Source organism: Typopeltis vanoorti, chromosome 2 (assembly GCF_054136105.1).
Source record: "Typopeltis vanoorti isolate ZY-2024b chromosome 2, IOZ_Tvanoo_1.0, whole genome shotgun sequence".
Classification (NCBI taxonomy): domain Eukaryota; kingdom Metazoa; phylum Arthropoda; class Arachnida; order Uropygi; family Thelyphonidae; genus Typopeltis; species Typopeltis vanoorti.
Genome location: NC_143550.1, coordinates 41,474,881 through 41,495,987, shown reverse-complemented (window position 1 = coordinate 41,495,987; position 21,107 = coordinate 41,474,881). Strand labels below are relative to the sequence as shown.

At 34.2% G+C, this 21,107-nt stretch overlaps 1 protein-coding gene across 1 annotated transcript in view; it reads left to right on the top strand.

The window, feature by feature from the left end:
* The first annotated feature begins 11,497 nt into the window (after positions 1-11,497).
* The window catches only part of LOC150108959 (ATP-binding cassette sub-family G member 8), an 84,805-nt gene continuing 75,195 nt past the window's right edge, over positions 11,498-21,107 (top strand). Inside the window, exon 1 of the mRNA XM_090404547.1 lies at positions 11,498-11,782. The gene's annotated coding sequence lies outside the window, so the exon portion shown is untranslated. The remainder of the gene's footprint in view (positions 11,783-21,107) is intronic.

Genomic DNA, 21,107 nt, shown 5'->3' with positions numbered 1-21,107 from the left:
AGCTAAAAGTAGGAAACCTGTGAAGGTTATTTCATAGCCTTGCAAGAAAATTTCGATAAATATACTTTTGAAAGCGATACTGATTAGGGTACTGAATTTTTCTTTTAAGTATACTAGAGCTAGCAATGTTTATTATATTTCATTATGCGTTAGAAAAATACTAGATTTTTTTTTTCTATTCAAAATCACGAATACAGATGATTTCGAGTTAAATAAATACATGAAACTTATATTTGAGTGACAAAGCAAAATATCGCTTCATTTTTATAAAAACAAAGTTTCGAAGATGTTTAAACATTCTAAAGTTATAATCATAAGGATATAACATTGCGTTACATTATTGTATATTTTAGAATTTTTACTAATTAGATAGTCGTTCATATCAATTTGATTTCTCGGGATAAACAAATTCCCTCGTTGGAAATAGCCTCATATATGACAAGTAAACGAGAAATATTTTGAATCTAAAGTCTACACGGGCAGTTTAATTAGCGATGTATATTTTATTTTAGTTTATTTTTGCATAGTCTGAAAATCCTGCTGTGAGGAGAGCAGATCTCCAATAAGCTGGGCGATGGTCTCACACCCGACAATGAAATTCTTCTCCCACCTAGAAATAATTATAAACCCATGCCAAACGCAGGTTTCGGAGCTGTTGGTTGGAGAGCAGGCAAGTTAACTGCTTTTCAAACCAACTGGCGAATGATAATCTTTATAAGACCTAAATATTTAAATAACTATTCATTTGATATTTCGAAACAAGAAAAATGTATAAAATCTGCAGACCAGATTTTCAGAAAGGGCATTTGTCATTTTTAGCTACTCTCTGACTATTCTGTTAGTAATATTTTTTGTATATGTTTAGAACTACATAATTGTCACACCAGTTGGTTTCTTCAACAGTAAATATCATCTCTCACGGGACTAATTAACTCAGTTGCTAGGGGGGGGAAAAAACTAAAATAATTATATAACTCCTAATGGAATTTGAAATAAAGTTTTTGTTATTGGTGGCCAGTTTGAATTATTCGTAGCCGGAGGCCAATGATTCCCACTAAAGAATGCATCATCCAGTTCTGTAACTGATTAAATAAAATGTCGTTTGATTAATTAGGTGCAAGGAATAAAATGAGCGTGTTATTTAACTGCTCGTAATCGATTGCTTAAAAGCATTCACCCTAAAATTCCAAATAATGCCATGTGGTACCATCTACATGTCTCACCCACATATGCATAAACACACGAAATCGGGCATAGGCGGTGATGATTTAAGGTGTTGTCAACACTCTTCCCCCCCTTATATTAAGTTAAAGCATTAAAAAAAAAAAAGACGTGGAAAAATATTTACGATTTTATCATTTATTATCACAAGTCCGTTTTATATAAGAAAATAAGTCATTCAGTCCTTCTTCTAAGAACCGTTGATTAGATTTATCAACATTTCAAATGCATTTTCACATGGCTCAGGAAATGACGCTGTCTCTGTACGTACATGATCGCTGTTGATAAACTTGTGTAATACAAAAAGATGAAACCAACAGTGACACGTGAGTTGACATAACATGCACATCGACATGAATAGCTAAATGCATACTGTGCAAGCAGCAGGACGTCTTTATGCTACATCTCATATTTGCCACGTAAATTTTACGGCAGTTTCTAGTTTAGTGGAGGGTTGATGACCCCCAGTTGGAGCATGCAAGATGGCCTTCAGGTACATTGGAAACGAGGTAGACGTAGCCTGTCAGAGGGTTGTTCCGCACGTTACTATCTCCAACAGTGGATATACAACGTTGGACTTCACTGGTTATCGGATATGGCGTCATGGTGGACTCATAGTAATTTACATACCAGCAATTCTCTCTTGTTTGTTATTTATGGAGGAAGTTATTTCCAAAGAAAAATTGTCACTTTCATGTATTTTTATGTCAATAAATCACTATTTATTACCTCTGTTGATGATGTCACACTTTAACATATTTAAATAATTTAATGACAAAACATGGCACGTTATTGGTTAACAAAAGTTCCGTGTATAAATTAACTGCCTTCATTTTAATCAAATTTCAGTTGAAATGTATATATTGGCAAAACAATAAAACTCATCTTCGCAATAAAAAAAATGTTTTCCTTAATTAGGAGTTCAAATTTATAAATCTGACTGATGGAAAACATTCAGCGATGTTCTTTTAGCAATCAAAATGTTCAAAACTAAAATGACACTGCAAAATTTAAATTGAGAAACCAGTTTTTATTTTTTTAGAAACATAAATTGTCTAATATTTTCATTTCACAATAAGTGAATGAGCTAAGGAAATTCTTTTAAAATAAATGTATTTTCATCATTTCTTAAAGCCAATTGTTAATATTTTATCAGAATTGACTCAGTGTGTCGAGATTGAGTTTCACACCAAAAAGGAGAGAAAGAGGACATTCAGAAGTAAAACGAATATTTCTTGCATCATCTGTGGTGAGTATCTATAGAATCTCTGAATTTTGCAACCTACAGACCTAATTAACAAGGGAAAAAAATAGTATTCTCTTAACACTTTTCCTGTATTGTGTCTAACTGAGCCCCGCCTTCATTGTCCGGTCCCATTTCTTGGTACGATTGTCTATTTTACTAGTGAAAGGAATTATGTCACTTAATAGAAGTTTTCTTACAACTTGCTCAATCCTGGTGTATGTGTGTTACACCTTTTATCTGATAATACTCTGAAGTTCATTCATGCTCTTAATACAACAAACAGAAACATGAAGGCCTTGTGCGCTTAAGGTTTTCAAAGCTAAAGCCACCACAACAAGTGCAGGAAAATTGTTCCACCAACTCGTTGAAAATGTTGTGTAACCTGTTTTTAACTTGGGCTTTCTTCACGGTGATTTAGATGACTTTTAGTAAATTTTGTCAATGGCCTGATTTTATTCTTGAATGAAGCTGCTGACCAACGAGTCAATGCATATTAATACATTCATCTCCCTCTCTATTCAACAAACAGCTATATTTGCATTTTAATATGCATACTAATAACATTCCTCCATCAGTATACATTACACGTAATAGAGCTGCTCTGTCGGTATTCTCATTAAAGTTGATATTCCGATTCTTTGCTAGAATCGGTGTACACATTTCAATTCTGACTTTATGATTTTCTGAATAGTTTTATAGAAAAAAATAGTTGCATTTTATCCTGAATAGTTTAGCTTCGCATATGAATATGAAGAAATTTTATAAAATACTGCGTTAGAGTAACTGTTATTTATAACTTAAACGTAATCGTTCATTTTTATAATTCCACCGTAAGTCAACATATATAAAGTCTCTTACAGAAATTAGGTTTTTCCCTTCACAGAAACAAAAAATATCCAACAGGAAAATACTGTCACTCAATGGCTTTAGTGCCACTGAGTGACAGTCGAGGATAATTCCAAACACTTCCAAGTGAAAACAATTATCCCAATTAAAGTTTATTTATTGTCTCTAGGTGGCGAGTTTACGTCTCTGATCCCATATAATTCTACATAATTGCGCTGTAAAATGAAGTACAATACAATTAAAGAAAGTATTAATATTTTAATGCTTTCAAAAGTCAGGAAAAATGCAAAATTTCCTGACATATTTTGCATTTTTACCATTCTTCAGAAAGAGACGCTAATTGGTATAATGGATGAATCGTCTATAAGCCATGATCTTCGAATAACAGTTACTAGAGCCGATCTGCTTTGGACTGACCGATTGCATGTCTTTCATGCTTTATCTGTTCGTATATGAAATGATAACTAAACGTTATACGAAAGTATACCAAAGAAGAGAAGAAGATACGATATCTAACATTTATTTCGCAAAGCGAAATTGAGAATTTGTTTTCGTTTTTATTCTCAATTTCTTTCTTGCTTAATCCTTAAGAATACATGAATAAGTTTTCTTCCAGATGCTACGATGTTCGTCCCAATAAGTGACTATCAGTTATTTTATTCTACGTATTTCATTCTTCCCTTGAGCATCTATGAACATATCCAGTGAGTGACTGTTTTAGTAATGCTAATGAGAAAAAACGCATTCTGTTTAGCTTTCAATGGTAATAATTAGTATCCGCAGAAGACCAGAGTTAAGGAGAAAAATAAAAGAATACAGCATTTTATTTTACTGCCGGTTAGTAGATTCAAATAAATCTTTTTAGTATCATATAAAAAGAAGAAGAACGCATTATCTACGGGCATGCTTTTCTCTTAGGGAAAAGGTTGCGTCGAAGAGTGATAGTGGTTTATTGAACAAGTCAGATGACGAAAAGGAAGCCAGTATGGACCGGGAAAATATTTACGGAGCTTTACACTAAGCTAACAGTACATTGTGCTCATAACCTTGATGAAGTGAAAGATATACGAGTACAAGCAGCGTATTTAGTAGATAGTTGAAACGATGAGTCCTATCCTTTATAACGAGAGGATATGTGTGGAACATACGCGAGCAGTGGCTTAAATAGATGTCTTGATTCAAATCTATTATGCCCTTTCCTTTTAATGATGTACAGACAATATTTTGAGAACCAATGACTAGCTTAATCCTATCTCAACCTCATATATTATTAGATCTCAGCACATTAACTTGCTTTTTATAAACCTAATTTGAATAATGAAAGGTAATCGTCCCATCTTTAAAGTCTTATTTTGGAGGGGGTGGGGAATTCAGACATCATATGAAGCCAGCTAACTTAATTTACCTGAAACTTTAAAAATGGCAACATATCTCCTATTAAAAAGTTCCTCACGCCTTAAGATGAAATTTGACGTCTTTAAACGAAAAAAACTATAAATAATTGCTGTTGCTATAGAAAGAAGAGAGATAAAGAACTAGAATATATATTAATTAAGGGGATACAAATCCCTTGTTGTTCAACTGCCAGTAAGCAAAACTCTAAGATCGAGAACTACGAATCTATGAGTTTCATATATACGGAAAAAATATCGGCGAATCCAAGTATAAAATGACCACTTGGTAGTATAACACCAAGGCAATTCGAAGCAAAGGTGGATCAAGATCCCTCACTATCCTTGATATTTTCTCATGATGTAAAAACACAGCCATTAGGGGATGTAATACTGTAATTACATTATGAGGAGAGGTCACTACCCAGACCGGTTTCAACCTTTTTTGAGATCTCATCAGTGAGTAGGTAGACCTGGAAGATAATATGTAAGTTCTTTTCACTTAAACCTTGTTATCTTCCAGGTCTACCTACTCACTGATGAGATCTCAAAAAAGGTTGAAACCGGTCTGGGTGGTGACCTCTCCTCATAATGTAATTACAGTATTACATCCCCTAGGGGCTGTGTTTTTACATTATGAGAAAATATCAAGGATAGTGAGGGATCTTGATCCACCTTTGCTTCGAGTTGCCTTGGTGTTGTACTACCAAGTGGTCATTTTACACTTGGATTCTCCGATAGTTTTTCGGTATATATGAAACTCATAGATTCGTAGTTCTCGATCTTAGAGTTTTGCTTACTGGCAGTTGAACAACAAGGGATTTGTATCCTCTTAATTATTATTAAGGATGTCAGAAAAATAGCCGTTTGGCTTTCAATATAATATATATTGTTGTCGTGAAAAGAAAATACTAAGAATGCAGTACTCATAACATCTTGAGTTCAATGGAATCTATGGTCCTAGTTTTGACAGCACTCAGAAGACCCAACCAAATTCTTATATTGGTTTAAGCTAATATAAGGACATTTTTAACAATATCTAACACTATCAAAGGCTCCCAATTTTAGTGAATTAACATTTGATAGATGCGCATCTATCAAATTTGAAAGATGCAAATAACTTACTAAAATCAGGAAAAACGCACGCATAGGTATCACGCCACATTAGGTATTGGACAATCTAGTAATTGTCCAATACCTAATGTGGGGGGATTAGTATTGGGGGGATAGTAAGGCAAAACTACAAGTAACTGATACAAATGAAGATCCTCAGCGAAAGCAGCTCAGATACAACTCTTCGGATAAGACCATGTTTACATGGTCTACACAAGAAAGAGCAAGATGAACACCTATTTCTAGTGAAATTGTCAGGAGTCAAGCTGAAAAACTAAAGAAAGGCTTAAGTTATCATATAAGAACGCGCTACATTCCAGAACAAATTTACAAGATTTATCGCATGCTTCCTAACTTTTAAATCCGATGAATAAAAAAAAAAGGTGCATGGCTTAGCAATTCTGTTTAGTCGTAATAAACTTTAACCATTATGCATAGGAAAATCGAATACTTCAAGGTGTTTCCATCACAAAATACATGCAGATATTAGCATTTTGCCACAGAAAAAAAAAAAAAAATGCCTGGTTGACAGAGATTTTCAAGTACTGATTTCTTAAACCATCAAGAGTATGATCATTTAAGGAAGAAAAATACGAAACCTAAAGCACTTTTTTTTTATTTTTATATAATACTGGATATTATCAACAACCATGGGTCCAATGCCCATAGGTGTCTGATGCCATCTTGATCTGATTATTCCATTGCATTCTATTTTGCGCAAGATGACTCAGTTTGTGTATAGAGTTTCCTCACCATTTGACAATGTCATCGTCCCATTCTCTGTTTGGTCTTCCTTTTTTGTTCTTTGCTTCAACCATCCCAAACAACAGCATTTTTATTTTCCTCTCATCGTTCATTCTACATATATGGCCAAAGAGACGTATTGTCCTTTTGATTATTTTCTGAATAACCAGATTCGATATAATGAGGATGAAATGTTTAGATCTTATCACCCACGTTATATCGGATGTACAGTGTACTAACGCCCTTACTGTTTCAGACAAAATATGTACTTGGCCATCAACCTATGTTTATATGGCCAAGAACACAATCGTTAAAAGGAATAACAGTTGACAATCCTGCAGAGCAAAGGATAGAAAGAAAAGAGGTGCTGACATTTTCTATAAGAAAAGGAAATGTCAGCACCTCTTTTCTTTCTATCCTTTGCTCTGCAGGATTCAACTGTTATTTCTTTTAACGGTTGTGTTCTTGGCCATATAAACATCGGTTTATATGGCCAAGTACATATTTTGTCTGAAACAGTACATATGTTGTCAGATGAGTCAGATTTTTAACTATTCTAGTGTACGCAGATAAAGAAGTAAAAAGAGACGAAGTGTTTAAAGTGGCCGTAATTAAAAATATACTGGTATGTAACATCTGTAAATGTATATTTGAAAATTAATGAAGTAAAACAGTTAATAGGCAATGGTACAACTCAGCTAAATAACATTGAGTTTCCATAACAAAAAAAAAAAGTTTCCATGGACTTGTGCCAAAAGCTTTAAAAAGGGCATAGAAACTGATTCAGTAGTTAGTCCATTTATTAAACTAATGTACGCATTTAATTGTTGAACAGCGATAGAATCCCGAGCCCTATGCATTTGAACAATAATACGAAATATCTTGATATACTAAAAAACTGAAACGACCCTTCTTCGGATATCTTTTTTGAATCATCTAATAGCAACGAACTAAATATATTAAAAACAATTTTAATACGTTTAACTTTGGGAGAGAGCAGTCATTTTGAATCTGATTATTACAAAAGGCTGCTAATACAGATTAAGCCTACGTTTCGATATAAAAAGAAATGACATTGATGCGAGCTGAGGCAACCACCTCTTCGACATTTTTTCCCACAAAGAGAAACTACACAGTACAATTCACTGTGGCGACACAAATATTAATTTATTTTTTTATTGTTAAAAATGGAGTTTTTTTGTTCTACTACTTTGTAGGTAGTAAGACGGCTTTATTTCTTTTAGCGAAGCTTCAGTCATTACTGTAGCTTCATCCATAAAATTCGTGAGTTTCAATGTCTGAGGATTGACTGCAAAACAAAATTCAGTAATCTGATTCTAAAACCATTAATGATTTTTTGAATCAATGAGAACATAACTTCAGTTTTAAAAATATAAATATCATTTGGAAAACTTAAATCATTTTAAAATTAAAACGATATTGTTTTATTCGCACTGTCCACAATACTCAGTCATTATTATGATTTGGCATTCTGTACGGATGATTGCGAAGATTGTTTAGTTTGTCACATTGAACAATATCAGAGTTATTTAAAGAAAGGCTATGTCAAAAGGGTGCAAAGCCTCATTTAAACTTCTTTCAAGAGATCCCCCGCAAGTCCCTCATATGCAACGAAGTGGAAATTATTCATACTCTGCATTCTTTGGAGGAATATAAACCACTTTTATGTTAGGAGATTCATCTGGAGCGATAAATTGCATCTCCTCTTAGGCAACCTATTACGTCATTAAATTGATGATGTAAAGTGGCTAATAAGATGCAGGTCAGCGTACCACATCACATGTTTTTACTTTCTTTCTCAGTTACCATTCCAGCGTTATCATATGTTGAAGACCAGCAGCAATCTGCAAATAGCATTTTAGCTAGAAAATTAAATCCAAATTTTAAAATAACTGGGAAAAATGTAATTGACTTTGAGCATACGCAATTTTTGTTAGTTATTAAAATTCCTAAGTAATATTTAAATTTTTTAAAAATATTGTTCAATGAAAGTTGCGTAGATGAGACCAGGATAGAGTTCAAGGACGTTCTTTTAGTAAATAACAGTGGCATAAGTAAGAGTGGATATCATAAATGATAATGATTCCAACAATTGCACTCTTATTCTTGAACAGGTTTAATGCCAAATTCTAATTTATTTATTTTTTTTTTTTTTTTTTGTGAAAAACTCGACAACGAACAACGTATTCGAAATCTACGCGATACTATTATTAGCCACTGTCAATATTCTACGAACGAAAAATGGATATTTATCTGTATGCCAGTTAGTCGTGAAATAACATTTCAAGTACGCGAAATCGCTTTTTTTTTTTAATGAAATTTCTTATATATATATATATATATAAATAATGCAATCAGAAACCACTTCGAGCCATATTTACTAATGTATCTTTTCAGCAAAACCAACATGACGTGTGAAAGAAGTGAGAAAAGTCAGCATGAGGAAGCCGTCTTTATATCTGCTTGCCTACATCATTTCCTAGTTAGTAATCAACCTATCGCCTTATTCTTATAAATGCTCCGATTACGAGTCTAGTAGAGCTCTTTTCTAACTACCATTCATTCCTCGAAAATTATGTGAACCACATTTTATCGAGTCACGACAGGTCAGAAGTTAATTGGACACTTTTTTTTTCAAAGTTTGATGTTGTAGTTTTGTAAAAGCGCGTGCTTTCTGTTCTCCCTTCACTAGTAAGGTATCAAAACAAAGCTACAGTCTGTAGCTTTGTTTTGGTACGCCGAAGGCCAGATATATTACCTACATGAGGAGGGAGCAGTCACGTCCAGCTGACAGGTGAAGGTTCGGCCAAAAGGTACGCTACACTTAAATGTAAACTGTACCAATACCAAGGTGCACAAAATCGTTCAGAAATACTGGTTGTTAATTCGTGTTAAATCATTAAGACGAATTAAAACCCTTCGAAGTGAAAAAAAATTACATTTCAGGCAGAAAAAATATATATATATAAATATATATACGTGTGTGTGTGTGTGTGTGTGTCGTAAACGTTAAATTATGTATAATTTAAAAAAATTAAATAAGTAAATTAAAATTATAAAATCAAATTAAATATAAATTAATTTAATATAAATTAATTATATAATGTTGTTAAAATGTCATAAAAAAGATGAAAAAATATTTTGCATTGTCCGTGAAGGAAATGTTACAAATATTAGTATCATTGTTTATCATTAATTTATGAAATATATTATTGTACTTCAAGCAATAATTGTGTTTAAAAAGTTTATTTTGAAAATTTTTGAAGAATCAGGCTGTAGATGGTGCTCTGGTTTTTTCATGGACTTCAGGATTGACCAATCGGCTGTCAAGGTGATGCGATAGTAAGGTAAGTAGTACTTTTATTATTATTCCTGACACCTCCAAGGAGTCCGAAGACTCATCGCGGGAAGACACGTACAACTGTCTCAACTGATCACTTTTGTAGCTGCGATGTCCAGAAATAGTTACTAGACTATTTTAATAATAATGTTGTGAGAAAAATGGATATTTCTCACAACATTAACAGTCTTGGGTCAAAACTGGAAACTTCTTTTAACATAATAACTCATCCAGTCCTGGCATTCATTTTTCGAAACGGTAACAAGGAGCTCATTTTATTCTTTGACTTAACCATTTTAATTTGTTCGCTTGTGAATGCAAGGTCATTTCACTGTAATAATACCATACAAATCATGATAAAATGTTTGTTTTAATTCAGTCTTACCTTTCTGTTCTGTCACTGGCTTCATTTTTTTATTTTATTTTATAGAGGTTCCGAGTTCATGAATATTTACAATTCCAACTCTGTTGGGGGAAAAAAAAAGTCATTTAGAATATTTTACATTTTATCTAATTGATATACTTAATTATGACAATTGTATCAATTTCATGTTTCATATATAAGTCCATTATTTGAACTTGCAACTGATGAATCTAAAGTTTAGATAACTAAGGGTTGAGGTAGTTTTGCCACTGCTTCGATAATTTAGTATTCCCCCCCCAAAAAAAAAATTTCAACTAACTCCTTAAGAACATTAAGTCCTTTGAGTTTTCGTAACTACAATTTAGCTGGCACAATCAAACTAATGCAGCTTATTAAAATAAAACATTCCATCGATCACACGTATTGCGTTAAATTTTTCAAGTCACTACAAATAACAAGAAAATCAAAAGTCATTCAACATTTGTGTGTGGGTTTGCAGGACAAAAATGTAAACTGTCAAATCGTTTAATGTGGTTTTTGGACCTGGGGCATTTGCATTACAATTAAAAGGCTTCTCGTAGGTTTAAAATTTTCCTTGCTGTTCATTACAAATCATAAATAAATAAAAACATAAAAGGTTGGGAGAACTCATTCCCACAACCACAGTATGTATTACTTGAACACAATAACAGCGTTATTAGTACTCAGGTGACACCAGAAACACCTGGCTTAAAGATTAGCGCGATAGCCGAGAGACCATGCGCATAACTTTGTTGCAACTCACCTGTTGATTGAAGCGTTCTTTCCATACGATTCTTCCGAGTAAGTGATCGCTCAGAGCGTGCAGAAAGCAAATTTTCAATTTAATTCTTTAGTGGTCTCATGAATCAAGATTTCTGCGGTTCGAATACGGTTTCCATTAAAAGAGGACTACGATTCTTACTGTTCCTGGCAACCCTCAGCCCCCTGTACACACACACAGCACACACCTTGCTTCCGCAGGAAACACGTCTACGAAAGTTTTTACCCAACAGCCATCATTGGCTAGACCGAGCACACCTGCATGAGAGAGAACCTGTCGGTCCAGCCTACGGCAATGACAGAAAGCAAAAAGGGGGGTAGGAAGACATTCACGTGCGGTATGCATAGCTAATAAGGGGTTAGACCGGTTCAGTATTTGCCTGTAGGCCGCTCGCCTTTCTCTACAACACTGTCACTGATGTCTGGTGTGAGAGTATGTTTGACGTCGCCTGTTTCTGCCTGAAGTTGGCGTTTCTGCCGATGTTTCCTGCACTGTCTACTAACCAGGAGTAAACAGACATTGTAATTATTGGCATGGCAGTGGGAGGACTGTCAGAGGTTGTCTTTGGGTTTCCAGATCAACAGGTTGGTGCTTACTGAGTACTTGAGAAAGTTTCCACAACTGTACAAAGTCGCTGTGGTGTGTGTGTGTTCGAAGTTCTCTGCCACCGTCAGACGGACGTGAACATTGGAAGGTAAGTCGGCCGAAACTTGTATTAGATATTGCCTTTAGGGGTTTTTCAGGTGTGAATGGGGAAAAGCTCCGTTGTGCTGCGATTCTCGTTTCTTATTTGTGAAGGAAGTCCTATTACTGAAAATTTTCTCTCCACTTATAGTACTGTTCTTCAGATTCTATTCAAATATTCCTTACAGTTCTACACAGTATGTTTTGTGAAGTGATGAAAACGTGGGTTTAGGGTAAGCCTTAATATTTCAGTTTCTATAGATATGCATGTAATCAGGCGACTTTACAAATGATTAAAAAAAATACTAGCTTTAAGTATAGAAGGTGAAAAAACTGTTTAAATAATTTTGCCTTCTGTTTATTAAGAACGCAGATTCTGGCTTCTTTTTAACCACAGTACAACATGAAGGTACTTCATTAGTTAATGGATCCAGACCCGTTTAAAAGTATCAGAAACAATGGCTATTTGTGGCACATCTTTTAGGGAGAGTAAGTGGAACAAGATGTGTAAATATCAGTAAATTATTGTAGAATACTTAGTGAAACTATTAGGGAGTGGGCTGGAAAATTTTAAACGAATAACTTGAAACGAAAAAATCCCATACAAATAAATACCTACTATTTGCTTAATTGTACTTTACTTCAGCCAGCTAACTGCTGTTCTGTAATAATTGAATCCCTTAACTTGATCTGCACAAGTAATCACACGTGTTCAACTTTGTCAGTTCCTATTAGGTCAGCAATAGCTGCTTAAGCGAATGGCGTTGAGACCTTGGTGATAAGTTGCTACGCAAATTGATAGCTACCTGACACAGACGTTACTCATTGCTCCAAGGACAAGAGCAAGGTAACAGTCTAACACCACTCTCTAATAAAGCATCTTGATTGGTCTTTTGTGTACCTTTTTGGGATAGCACCGTAAAGAAGTAGCTTTATTTGAATGCTTTAGAATAACCAATGAAATTGAGCATTATCCATTGGAATTAATATCCTAGTTTTTTTTTTTTTTTTTTCAATTGAAAAATTGTGGTCAGAATGCCTCTTTAGCGTGTTTTAATTTTTTTTCAAATATGCTTGATTTCCATGCAGACTGCATCGTGTTGTTTAATAGGGTACTAAAATTGCGTTAAAACTTTGGATTCAAGAGTTTCTCCATCCTCCCTGGTAATCTCCTCTGAGATTCAGATCTCTGAAGAATTCTTCTGGCCTGATATGCAGCATATTTGTGAAGTATCTATTGAAAGGTGCTCAAATAGAGAGAATGGCCTTATCGAAAGGAATACTATCGCAGATCCTTTCACGACAGTGTGAGTAGGAAAACTTCCATTCTTGAATGGAAACAAGGACTCCTAGAATTTTTTTTTTTTTTTTTTAAACAGAGATTCAGTCAAGACAACCTTCTAGCTACACCACCCTGAAATAATGCTGATATTCTTTACAATATTTGTTCATTGTAAGAATATTGAGGGCTGTGTGCTTGTTAAAACACTAACATTCAAATCGGTGAATTTAAAGGCGAAGGTATTACAACTGAAAGTAGGTCCTCTAAGTTAATTATTCCAATAATTTGATTCATTTAGGAACTCCAAATAAATTCAGAAAATAAATCAAGATACTTGTGATCATTAAATTTTCCATTCCTTCGTGGAAAGTTAAAATTCCCTTTTTTGATATCTTCTCTGTCGGCAAATTTAGTATGCTTTCTCTCACCTGCACCTCTTCAGTCAGCAGTTGTTTTTCAAACTGAATCCGATATTGATTTGAACAAAGTTGCATGCTTAGGTAAATACAGTACCTTTTTTGTTTTAATTGAATAGCCTGTAAAAAAGACATTCATAGCGCATGCTATTTTCATTTTCTAAACATCTTATACGAGGTCTCAAAATTGGTAAATACAGTACTTTGAAAATTTGTATAAGTGACAATAGTGGGGAGTGTTAATTATAAAAACTTGGGGAAGAGAGGGAAAAAATTCCAGTACTCATCATCATTCCGACTAGGAAAAGTGTACCAAGGGCATCGAATATCCAAACATGAATATGGTAATGTTTGTTTCTGAACAATGTTTGACAACCTGAGAGTTATTTGTCATTCAATATTTAACCAAAGTTAGCACTTTTTAATGCAGCAATTCGTCCATTTAAATTGCTCAAGACGCTCTGTACTCGTCAGTATCAGTAGCCATACTTTCTAGCATCTCTTCGTATTCTTAATTTCACCAGACGAAAATAAACATGCTCATACCATTTCGTAACCTCAAGCAAGTTTAGGTTTCCACCTTTAGGAGAGGCTAATCTTTCGTCATCATTTTAAAGGAGCCGCTAAGGTTCTTTGGGGAATCAGATTTTTGACTTAGGCGTACTTTTCGAAGGCATAAAAAAAAAAAGTAATTTTAGACTTACCATGTACAGTATTCTGACTGATACTGTTAGGAAAGCTGGGCGGAAGGAGGTGCCCTCCAGCTACGAAAAAGAGGCGAGTTCGTCAAGAAACCACATTCTTACCTGTGGCATTCAAGATGGCATTCCACAGCAAATGGAATCGCAACCTTGTAGTAGAATGCTGCAGAAGTGATTTAAACAAGCGACTTTAAAGAATGCGTCCCTTTTATCACGGGAAGTGGGCTTCTAAAGCTATACATATGTGTATAGCTTTAGAAGTTTTTAATTTCATGTTGGATAGAGCAATTTTTTTTTATATATAATTAAGCAATGTTAAAATACAGTTCAGTAATGAATTGAAATTTTACAGTATGAATGCAATTTAAAATTTTCAGCTTTTTTTTTTTTTAAGCAGCGAATTGTGAATCCTCAAAACGTAGAACCATAAAAATACTCTAGACAACTGCCACTGCTTTTGGTGATTGCAATTCATATATTGCCTTGCATGTCGTTTTTGTAGCGTAGCTATAGGTGAACGCAATGCGCAGAATCCTGGAGAGAAGGTTCAAACTTTGAAGAGCATGTAACCAGTTATTCAAAAGAAATTTTTTTTCATTACTACATTTGTACACATCGCATCTTTCTATTGCACCCAACAAAGCAAATCGCGATTACAAATAGAGATCAAAGCGTATGAGCTTCCTTGAACTCCGTTTATCCAAATACAGTTTACAAGTTTTCTTTTAATTCAAAAATTACCAAACTATAAAAACAAATCGAAAGTATTTGACAAAATTGTCAACCACAATGAATATCCTTTTGAAGTTAATGTGGAAATCACCAAAATATCTTCAATTTATAGAAGACTAATTTAAGAAATAAATGATTTCGTTTGTTCTGATGACCAGTAAACTCACTGTTACTGTAATTTGAATGTATGATTCCTGGATTTTGCCGTAATTCTACGATGAGAAGGGAATAATACGCCTCGCAATAACTGTAGAATTTGTCAATATCAAATAAGCCATTGCTAATCAAACATTCCAAAGAAGAGCAGCTGAAAAAGTACTGCAGATGAAAAAGATTATAAAAGTAAGGAATGAATGATCAATTTTTATGCATGTTATCCATTATATACATTTCTGTAACTTTTTCATGAAAAAGTTACAGAAATTTAATTTTCATTAAAATTAAATTAAAATCTTACTTTTAATGAAAAAAATTGGATAGTCAACTAAAACTGTCTTATTATTAAATTATGTATCAAATTATATTTTGTAGAGGTCTTAGCACTTTAGCTAAATTATAGATGCAAGTTGGCAATTAAACTTAAGCACTTGATGAGGAAGATAGAAACTAGTAAGACTTCTTTATATGCTTCCAATAAAATCGCATATGATTACTATAAAATTAGCATATTTTCTCAGTGCATCGCTAGCTGAACAGGAACATTTTCTAAATAATAGAAAAAGTGGATCTTCGTCAATATGTTACATTGAAATAATTCAAGGTCTTTATTCTGCTGGAAATTTCACTGCTTACATCGATTCAATCAAAATCTTTATCATAGTACATTGATTTCGTAATTTCCTGTACGAAAACCATTAATCGGATATGAAGTAATCATACGTGGATATTCTTTAGGTCAATTATTGGGTGGTAGCTGATTTTCTTTTCTCTAAGAATAAAACCCTGGAGTGTCTTAAACATCATAGTAGTGCTTGAAGGTGGGGCGACGTATCTTCCTACTTCTTTGTAGGAAGATCATATCAGGGCCGCTTTCCAGAAATGGATTGTGGGATAGTTTTATCTTCAGGGAAAATAGAAACCGCGTCCTATTTTCTTAGTCCAAGCCACTATTTTTGAGGAGTATTTTTCATCTTGCCAAACACCTTTTTTGTGAACAGAGTATGTCAAACATCCTTTGTTCACAAAGGAAGCAACGGTGTTTGTAGTCTGGACGACGTAACATTAAACTCACGTTTTCATAATTATTTCCCATCAAGTGTCAGTAGGAACTATTAGATATGTCGTTTCTTGTATGCAGTAAAACAGCTTTTAGATTTAAAAAAGATGAATCAAAGAACTCGTTGTTTAAGTCCGAGGGGGAAAAAACACAAGTTTTTTCTAACAAATTTCCAGATAGTAATATAACGGTCTTGACAAGCAAATTCACTCTAGCAAGTAGATCACTTTCACTAATCTGACATTTTGGCTACTGATTTCGATGCTGTTCTAGATATAGTGGCTGAAACTATCTACGGTTAAAAGACCTTGGATGGGTGATGTTATCGTCGAAACAACTACAGCTGAGGCCAAAGTTAAACTGCGTGAATTCTACATTTTCGTTGGATGGAAATCTTTGCCACTTGCTTATACGGAATGAAAATCCTCGCAATCATGCTAAATATCTTAATGTTTTTCGAATAATTTCGGAAAGCTTTACAAGCACCTTAACCAAGCACACACACTATCTCCCCCCCCCCCAACAAGGAACATCTCTTACATGCAAAATATACCTTTTTTTTTTTTTTTTTTACTGAAATAACAGGGGAAAAATTAGTATACCTTTTAATTCTTCCTATATTAAATAAGCTGCTTCAAGTTATGATCGACTTAAAGGGTGAACTATTTGATGGCGGATAAGTATTTATATTAATAAAACTATTTATAAATAATCAGAGTATAATTGTTGTACCCTGTATAAGGAAAGGATATTATGACTCCATTATTACGAAGTCAAGTAATTGAAACTTTAGTTCTGGAACTAATTTCGAGAGTGTCAATTTTCAAATACTTAGCTTCGAAATAATGGATTCCCAATATGCCAAGGTGAAGCCTTGCAGAGGTTTTCGGGTATTTGAATTTAAATCTGATTATTCTGTGCTGCTTCATTTCCTGTGTTCCTATTAAAGCTTTTCTGATAGCTGCATTAATCTTTGTAACCACGAAGGAAAGTCCGAAAAAATCAACTTTTGTTGATCAGTACTATTAAACCAGAGAATTTAAAAATAAAAGCTGTAAAATAGTTTATCATTATGCTTCCAAAGATCTAAAATGTTATCAGGATACGTAAGTATAAGAATTTTTGTATCCTCTTGTATCATATTTCGTGTTTGTAGGTAACTGAAAAAAATCGATGGGCCCAAGTTTGGAATGAATGAATGAAGCCAATGAATTTGGTTTTTGGTTCTGTGAAAAACTAACCTTTATAAATACATGTTACTTGCGTTAGATAACGTGATATTGTCAGTGTTAATTTTCGGTTTTTTAACTTCTAAATAATGCTGAAAATGCTTTGCTTCCATTCGTACAAAGCATTTCTAAATTATACTGGAATTTTCTGTACAAGAACTTTGGAAGATGCATTTTTAAACAATTCTAATGGTGACTTATCTTCGACAGTTTTCTTAAGATGCTGTCTAAATAGCAGCATAATAAATACTTCACTTGAAGCGGGTCAGGAATGTATGGTGTAGTTAGAGGGTGATGCTCTGCTGAGTGTTTATCGAGGGCCGTACATCTCATAATACTTGTCATTCCTCGTGTCATTAAGAGTTCTTTACTACCTGTTATTGGCCATTCACAGGGGAAACTTCATCTCCCTCCACAACTCTCCCGTCCACTTCTGGGAACTGAATAGATGCCTCCGCCAAGGTCGTATGCAATAAATCACTTAGTGGTAAACTCATCTTTCAAGAAAACATTAAATTCGAGAGAGAAAAAAAGCGATTGCAGAAAAAAGAGCTGTGGCATTTTTACCAAAAGCGCTTTGAAGGATTCCTTTTTTTTTTTTTCCTTACTTTTAGCTATTTTTTTAGAGAACTAACCACTTGAATATCGTTCCATTAGATCCTTCTGGACACTTAAATGTGCACGCTATTCTAAAAGGATTCTCAGTGTCATTGTTGAAATTAAAAAGGCGGGCCTTGTTATTATCTTTGCAGGTGTGTTCGTTTGTTTTGGATGATCAAGGAAAATCGCCTACTTGCTTTAACAGCAATGTTACCAACCCTCACGTGCTTATCTCCCAATGCCCTCAACTGTACGCATTCATCACTACACTCCGAGCAGGACGGGATAGGCATGCAGTCTCGAAGGTCATCTACTTGGCGTCCTTGTGTAGTAGTTGGCTGTTTCGGACATCAATTATAGTGACCGCTGTGTGAACATGTTTACTGAAGTGGCAATTTTTTTTCACTAACTTCAATCACGATTAATGTTCAATGTTGCTATCAGATAATATAAACGAATATAATTGAAATTGTAATTATATAAGTGCTAATGTATAACGATGCGCATTTAATGAATAATTGAATGCAATGTTTAGGCTACTTTTAAAGTAGATATCTTATCAGTTTTGCATATAAATTCTGAACAGTATGACTTGAACGAGCAGCTTAAAAACCACTCCTTGCTAACTGAACTCTACGAGGTCAGTTTTATACAATGTCTAATACTAACAATTCCCTGGATAAACTGCAATGCAATTACAACTCCGTCCTTTTAACTAACTGAACCACAACATTTCGTGCAGGAATTTCATTCTCCTGTTAAGAAAGCTTCCTTGGTACGTGACCGCGTAGTGAGGGTGAGATGACAAGATCCTGTGACCTCTTTCAGTGGCCGTTGTTCTTAGGCGGATGTTTCACTTTCAACACCCAGAACCGTAAAAGGTTAGACGAAGAAATGCCCACACATCGATGCACACCTAGGCAAAGTCCTTGAAGTTGACGAATAAGCCTACTCATAGGGTGGAGATGGTATCGGTGACATTATTCGGGACAGTCGGACGTATAGAATTTGTTGTGCGGAGGCGATAGAAATACAGAAAATTTGGTGGCGTCATGATACAAAGAGCGATAGAATCGCCCTTAGTTTTTTTTTTTTTTTTCTCAGAAATAAACAATGATCTTCTCTGACTTCTGTATCACTTACAGGACTACTTTTATGCAAATTAAATGCATATCGTTGCGCGGAGGAGTATTTAAAGGCGTCAGGGGAATTATCCTTGTAATATGCATGTCATGTATGGTACTGCAGTCTGGATTTAATTTAAAACAAACCTTATCATTCACAAAGCAAGCACATTCATCGCAATAGAAAAAAATATTCGTTATTTTTAATTTACTTTAATTTTTAATACTTGATTTGTAAGAGTATTTCCGCTGAATTGCGGTGGGTATGGCCAAAGTTTTTTTTTTTTTAAAAAAATCCAGGTCTAGCATAAAATATGAGACTTCATGCCACACTTGCAGTACTGATCAGATATTAATATTCTGAACACTTCTTCTTTTTTCTTTTATTAGATGCTTTAGCAAAATAAACCAAAACTCAAATACACACGGCGAATGAAAGATTGTGAGATGAATGATGTATGGCAATCGAAGTTCAATCGAACTTTTAGCCCTCGAATTAGAAACTAGATCGATTTGGTGAAGGGATAAATGTAATTTCTTACCAACAGGAACGTTTTTATTTTTGTTATATTGAACTGATGTAAGATCAGACTAGTAGGATGAAATGCAATAACTTACATTGGGTTGCAGTCACTTAAATTGTTTGCGATTCAAATATTCATGACTTTTTCAGGGGGGTTGTAACTAACATAGTGCGACACTGAATCATTTGCTATAAATTTTTAAAATGAACGCCTATTCCAATTTGAAGTGTCGAATAAAAATTTCGTTAATGAATAAATGTTTTATTTATTATATAAATGGTATAAGTAAAGATTTTCTGCTTATTTTCTAGCTCATGTCCACATTCCATGATCAGTATACTGTTTGTCATTCGTATTCCATGAAAGGAAGCTGCTAAACTCTTTAGATAGATCTAAAAAGGATAGTTACAAAAGATGGTGGGAGGAGTTAAGGTTTTTGGCTCTTCTTAGAACTATTAAGTCTACCACTATCAAATTTCATGCTTCCGTCTTCCTTTGGAAAACGGTAGGCTATGTTCAGACCCCCAACAATTTAAACTCCCTTGGGTAACTTAACAATTGTCCTATTTTTGTGTTTTTATAGATTATTAAGATATTTGCCGTACGGTAATTTTCCTCCCTCTTGCCAATGAAAATGAACGCACGTGATATATAGCAAATCATTTATCTAATCCTTAAAAAAAAAAAAACATACCTGACATTCATACTAACATGTCCTCCTACAGATAATTTCTGAATTTAAAAATTATAGGATTTTTATATAGGCTATATGAATTTCAATGTGAATTAAGAGGGAAAAATAGGCATGTTGAAAAGTTATTTTCAGGAACCGTAATTCTGTGATTAATTTAGATTTAAATATACCGCATTATACAGAATACTAAGATTTTTTTATCCTCCAATATAATGTATTTTTTGTGCACCCTTCCCACGCAAACTAAGAGCGTTGTCTGTTAACCGAATCCAAAGACTTGGGGCCTCCCGTGTTGCGAGGACTTGATTATTACGTCTCTGCGTACCAGTCACTAAATGATGGATTTCTTGTACCTGAATTGCATGGCCTTGCACGTGCTTGTTTCCACCTTTTAATATCCTTCAGTGATAAGCTTGGAAATTCCTGAGGAACGTGCCAAGTAGTCTGAAAGAATGTACAAAACATATCTTAAGGAGAGAAGGAATGTAAGAGCGCATTATCGATCAAGAAAATTAGCAGGGGATGTTAGGGTTTTTTGTTTTTTTTTAAAGGGGAGGATTTAATATTCCGTGACAATATGGAATTTTCGTATGATAACCTTATTTTTTAGACATCGAAACACTACCTTGACCCTTGGAGTTGACGTATCTAGTTGCGTTGAAGCAAAAAGAGGAAGGTTTGATATGGTTGCAATTATAGATCAGCCTCTCGATAGCTTGTGTGTGGGTGTAAAGTGTGGCTTTGGTTCTTTTATAAGAATCAGTAATCGTGGGTGAACAAAAAGTGTTTTTTGTAGAGAACTCAACCTTCTGTGTTG